The 6707-nt window shown below is 35.3% G+C and overlaps 1 pseudogene; it reads right to left on the reverse strand.

Moving 5' to 3' along the window:
- Window positions 1-5466: 5466 nt before the first annotated feature.
- Window positions 5467-5566, reverse strand: LOC111723559 (annotated as a pseudogene).
- Between the last annotated feature and the right edge of the window lie 1141 nt (window positions 5567-6707).

The raw sequence follows: 6707 nt of genomic DNA on the forward strand, positions 1-6707 counted from the left end.
CTTTGAAACCTCTGAGGAAGACAGGGTGCCACAGTGATAGAACGTGAGAAAGACTCACCCAGCCATCACTGAATTGAAGATGTAAGAAGTTCACTAGTGAGGACATGTGGGAAGCCTCTAGAACCTGGAAAATATAAGGAAATGGATTTCACCTTAATGTCTCCAGAAAGTATATAGCCCTGCCAATGCCTCGATTTTATCTGAAGGAGATTTTTGTCAGACATAGGTCGCCAAAAACTATACGAAAATAAATTGATGATGTTTTAATTCTCAAGAGTAAGGTAATTTGTTATAATAACACAGGAAACAAATCCAGGCTACTAGGAGAAAAAAATCTTCCTTTTAAACCCATTTTATAATGATGAATAATAGGATTTAATTTTAATCAATCATAATGCATTTTCAGAATATTCAGACCTGAGCAAGGATTGTAAAGAATACTTTAAATATTCTGGGGTTTGTATACCCATTATTAAAAAATCTTAAAAACTATTTGACTAGATACATTAAAAGATATATAAAAGATTAATAAACAATACACAGTGTAGGTGATTCTTACTATTATATTGCCCTGTGTCCCTCCATTTTCTCATTTATGAAGTTGAGACGTTCAGATTTTTACCATCTGGGATTCCACTGACCTATTAATCAGGGGCCTGTGGTTCCACGATAATGTAGACTAGCTAAAAAGCAACTATTGTTTCTCTTTCCCTGCACAATCCAGTTGAGAGGTTATTTTGTATAATACTATTTCTAACACAATATCCATTCACAAACTTTGATGTTAAAGCATTGTGGTCATTTTAGGGGTCCGTTTAACATAAATTAAAAGATGCCATGTCCCAGAAGTAGTTCACGAATCTTCCAGACAGAAAAATGTGTACAGCTGAAGTGAACTATATCTCTGTACCTCTGAGTTATTTGCAATTAGGTGATACCACCTAGAAGATGGTGCTACGGACTCTGAAGTCAGGTTAGGAAGAAGCTCATATATCTGTTAGCTTTCCACCTCTACATTTTTCAACAGAACAGGAAACATACTTTCACAATAATAAATTATAGCCATTATTGTAATTCTCAGTTGGTATGATATCTCCGTTAAGAAGCATTGCCCATTCTTTACCCTCTCTCACAAGCCAAGAATACTACCCTTCTCTCAGGACATTGATAATGGGGACAAGTAAAGCTACTGGTTGTTCTTTGTTCCATGCCTAGGAAACAACAGAATGAAAATAGAAGGAAAATGGCCACCATGCCATTTAATCCTTCTGTCAACCCTACAGTAAATAGCCATTTTGCCCCATTTTATAGATGAGAAAGTTAGAACCCAAGTGAGACTAAATATACTATCAAGGTCACTCAACTGAAGGTGGAAGAGCTGGCATTGGGATTTGTACAGCTTCCTTTTCTCCAAAGCCCCAAGTTTCTCTACTAGACACCCAGCCTTTCTGGTACTCCATACACATCATGGAGTTGAATATGGATAACTCGATGTTTTTAAGCCTGATGTATGTTACAACATCATGTAGAACTTTGAGCTAGCATATTATTATATGTGATGTTTTTTATCAGCTATCATATATACTCTGAACCTCAGTTTTCTTTCCTATGAAATGGGGATGCTTTTCTAGTAAACTGACAGGGTATAATTGGCAGATAATGTGCTGTGAAAACTCATTGTGTAAGGTCTTTTAAGACTCTAGCTAGATGCAGTTCATCTAACACCCTAAAACTTACAAAGATCATTATGCCTACTTAACTTCCTTATTAAGTATTGATTCATTCTCCACTTCCTTAGCAGTCATTAGGATAATCATTTTTATAGAGTCCATTACTTTCTAAGAAGTTGCTACTTTGTTGGTGACTGAAGTGGACCTCATTTAACTGTAGCCCACATGTCATAGCTAGAAACCCAGCAGGTGCCACTTGAATGAGACTTTAGGTATTAATACTGTGTCTGCCACGAGCATAAGACTGGCTTTTTCCAAAGCATTTCCCATGGCTCAGTTTGAGTTTCTTGTTTGTAAGAAACAAATACCTTAAATACTTGGCTATTGTTAATAAGAAAAAGATTTGTGTACCAGTCACCCATTAAGGAAGAACCCAATGTCTTTGTCTTTAAGACAGAATGAGAGAAGAGGATATCCATTTGGTCCCAATGGACCAAGACCTATTATTACCTGCTATAAAAGTTTCCTTGCTGCCTCAGTAGACAAGGAAGGACCCAGTTTGGGGACATGCAGCCTATTGTAATGACTTCACCACTCCATTATTGTCAATATGATTGGACAGCTGGGAAAGTGTCATGCTTAACTCCATTCTTTAAGGCAGAAATCTCCCCTCCCTTCATTCTGAGTCTTGGAGGATAGGAATGTTGTCAAAGCCTTCACTTGTTTTACTATGCATGTGGCAATTCTTTGTCTCTATAAAAAGCCCAACTATTTTGAAGATTAGGAACTTGTTTCCTTAATTTCTACTGGAAATATGGGGGTAAACTTTATTAAGATTAACACAATTCGAAGGGGGACAGATGGCTTCAGTCTCCTCTGAGACTTAGACACATGGCCACCCTCAGACCAGAATATTTACTAAAAATAAAAAAAAATCTGCTATAAAAATAATCAGTTGTTTCCTACTAGTGGTAAGAACAAATTATATATGCTTACTGATATTATATGGTGTGATCTTTATTCTACCTCATGCTTTTAATTTTTAAAAAACATATACATTACATTCACTATTATTTTGGACAAGTATCAATTCTCAGGAACTAGAAAAGTTGGCACAATTTGTTTTCTTTTATAAAACGTTTTCAACGATTCCTAACCCCCCAAACTATATCCATCTTCAATATGACAAACGTCATAATCCAATGTTATTTGGCACTGTAAAAACAAAGTACATTTAAGATATAAAGATTGTCCACAGTTTGACTTCACAGTATCTACTTATAATATGCCGTCGTGATGCTTGAAAGTAGATGAAGTGTAGCAAAAAATAAAATAAAGCAATACAACAGTTCAGAATGCCTCAGTTACCTGAATTTAGCATTAAAGATAGAAAATAAGATTTAAAGGTAGAAAAAAAAAAAGAATAAGAGGAACAAGTAAATAAAATCATTTGCAGATGGCTTTTCTCTGAAAGCAGAAAATGAATAAAATCTCTTTCTCAGGTCTTAAATAATTTAAATTCTATCAAACACATATTTCCCCCTGTAACAGGTTTGCACAATTTTCACGGCACTATAAGCTGTTACTGTCTTTGGCTTTTGCTTTTCTGCATTCCCTGAGGATGTTCTCCGATGATTATTTCTTTCTGTCTTTATTTTGTTTCTTTCTATTTTTTTCTAACCCCCTCCTGTTCCCTGAGGAAGTATGCAGCCATAATGCTGAAGCGCTGCTAAATGCAATAAGGCAAAAATCATCACTGCTTGATGGCACCAGAGTGCCAGCGCTTTGGATAAAGAATTATCCCACTAACGCAGCATGAACCAGCCAAAAGGAAAAAGAAGAAAACAATTCTCAAACTCATGGTGTATTTATTTTTTATGATTCTAAAAACCTTTATTTAAAAAAGATAAAATGAGAATCATTGGATGAATATATTTGAAAGCAGGGATCTCACAGGCAATTTGGACCAGCCATAGTCTGTGTGCTGGTTCTCAGCGCTGGATTTTGTCATCTGGGAGACAAATGTATATTGTCCACCAACTTCAACCTGAAATAGAAGATCTCTTCTTTGATTTGGTCTTTGCCACAAAAGCTCTGATTTAAAAATGAGTTTTCTTTAAGTGAAAATTTAAAAGGAATTCAGTGACTTGAATGAGTTCTTGGTTTAAAGTAGGAAGAAGAAAAACATTCTCTTGAAAGCTCAATAACCTAGGTTATTACAAACATTAAATGAATACATTATTTATATTATATACATACATAATGTCCTATGCCTTTTCTTAGGTAGCTTTACCTATTAACTAGGAACTTTCCTTCTTAATCTGTTTATTTTCTCTTCCATTCCTTTAAAACACAGAGTCACAATGAAACTTTGATTCAATCTCTTCCGTATTTCTCTTTCCATATTCAAACTCAGATATAGAATGGTATGACCACGGACTTAGACATTCACTGCTGTGATGAGAATAAATATGCTGGGAGCATCTAGGCTAATTTAGCTTGGACAACATGATTGTGATTTTCTTTGTTTTCACTATAGAACGACCGATCGTGTTCCTAAGTAACAAGTAACCCATGTTACTGTTGGGTTACTTGTTGACAAGTAACATGTCGACAAGTAACCCAAGTCCAAGTGTTACTTGCTCAGGTTTTAGATGGCTAAATATATTTTTTAAATTATTGTATATATTTGTATTACTCTGAGGCCATCTCTGAGTTTCCTATTTCTCTTTATTTAGATAGCAAGCAAAATAACATCCATTGTCATAGATAATAACAACATTCAGGCTTTTTTTTTTCACCAAGATTTTAAATTACAAACTCCAATTCCTAGTATGGAGTACCACATTTCATGTAAAATTTCTAGATATTCTGCTCATAGAAAAGATCCTTTTTGATTATTTTTATTTGGAAGTTGTGTTTAACTACTAATAGGATTTTAATGATGCTATTGTTAACTATGATGAGAAACAAGGCTCACTGATTAGCCCTGTTAAGAATTTTACCTTTTTATTTTCATATATGGTTCTCTGGATTACTTTCTTCCATATTGGCCATATTTTTGCTTTTTCTTCTCCTAAAATCTTAGTTATAGATAAAGCTGTTTCCACAATGCAATTACTAAAAAATTAGTAACTTAAATTTTCTCTGAAATTGTTAAATTTCAGTGTTCTGTTGTCATAGACTTCTAAAAAAGAAGAGGCTTTTGAAAGTCTTTATTTTTGTCTTACAGTTTCTACCATGATGACAGTACAAATTAAAAGAGGGGGAAAAAAATAGAAAACAAGTTCCTATTTACTGTGCTTGTTTTTAAACATTCATTTTCTAAGCAACAAAGTCCCAAGAAGCATTTTGAGTTCATTTCCTCTCAGTAGTTTTGTGACCCATCAAATGACACTATAATGATGTTATCACCAGAGCTTGATTTGCTTGTTTTAATAGACATTTTCCTGGCTTCTGCCCCACGGGTGAAGCATCATGGTGAATTCTGAGATTTTATGAGTTTGAGGAAAGGAGCATTTAGGAGCTTAGATTTTAGAGTTTATGGATTTTATGAGTTGGGGGAAAGGAACATTTTAGAAAATCGGCTCCAACTTGAATCGCATCATAAGTACATACATAGAAGTCTGTCCCTGTGTCTGTGTGTGCACGTGGATATGTCAATGTGTATTTGTTCAGATGGCTTTTAATTAACATGCCAGGAAAGATGCTTACTAGTTGTGAAAACTGGGATAAATAATTTTAACTTTACGAAAATTTATTTAATATATATGTAATTTCTTTCTTTCTTTCTTTTTTTTAATATAAATGCTTCACGAATTTGCATGTCATCCTTACAGAGGGGCCATGCTAATCTTCTCTGTATCATTCCAGTTTTAGGATATGTGCTGCCAAACGTGTAGTCTTTAGTTAGGCTAATTGCTAAAACTAACAAAATTCATATCTCAGTCATTACAAAGAAAAAAGTTTATTATTACTTATGTGACTGTTTATTGTGGGTGCTCCAGATTAGGTGATTTGGGGGGAATATTTTCCTCCAAGCATCTATCAGGGACAGAATTTCCAATGACATCTCCAAAAGGCCTTAGAGTCCATCCCTGATTTCTTTAGATCTGGCCAAGAAATTAAAATAAAAATAGAATATATATTATTACATGGATAGCTTTTTTAAAGGGAAGTCCTGGAAATAGGATTGATCAGATCCATCCACATTTCCTTATTAATAATTCAGTCCAGTAACAAAGGTGGCCCTGACAGATGTAAGTCTGGCTGGGACATTTGGTCTTATTGAGTGTGAGGCAGAGTGCGTAACAAGATTTGGAGAACACATAGCCTTATCTTTGCCAAACAGGATAAATCGTAGTGCCTAGTTCTCAAATATCTTATGAGGTCACCTGTAAAAGTAATATCTAGTACTTGATAGACATTTTTTAATTGTGGAGGGAAAAGGAAGTTAAAGAAACTATTTTATATATATATATTTGTTTTGTTTTTTGTTTTTGAGACAGTCTCACTTTGTCACCACTGGTAGAGTGCCCGAGCATCATAGCTCACAGCAACCTCAAACCTTGGGGCTCAAAGTGATTCTCTTGCCTCAGCCTCCCTGGTAGCTGGGTCTATAGGCGTCCACTACAACGCCTGGATGTTTTTTGCAAACGGGGTCTTGTTCTTGCTCAGGCTGGTTGCAAACTCCTGAGCTCAGGCAATGTACCCTCTTCAGCCTCCCAGAGTGCTAAGATTACAGGCCATAAACTATTATATTTTTAGGACTGAAGTGTTAACTACCATCAGAGAGGTAAAGGCCGGTAACTGTGGAACACACAGATTGAGTTTGTAGACTATGACAAAGTCCAGTGGAGTCTCATGTGGACCCTGATAATGGTCTCAAATAAAGGAAATAAGAGCTACTTTCTTACCAATGAATTGTTCTGAATTTATTTTCATGTGGATGAAAGAGACTCATCCGAGGAGTTATTTTTTCAGAGAAAAACAACACCTATGTTTCTGGAGAAGCAGCTTCTGCTGGCAGGATCCACC

Source organism: Otolemur garnettii, unplaced genomic scaffold (assembly GCF_000181295.1).
Source record: "Otolemur garnettii isolate 467f Iridium unplaced genomic scaffold, OtoGar3 scaffold00012, whole genome shotgun sequence".
In the NCBI taxonomy this organism is placed as follows: Eukaryota; Metazoa; Chordata; class Mammalia; order Primates; family Galagidae; genus Otolemur; species Otolemur garnettii.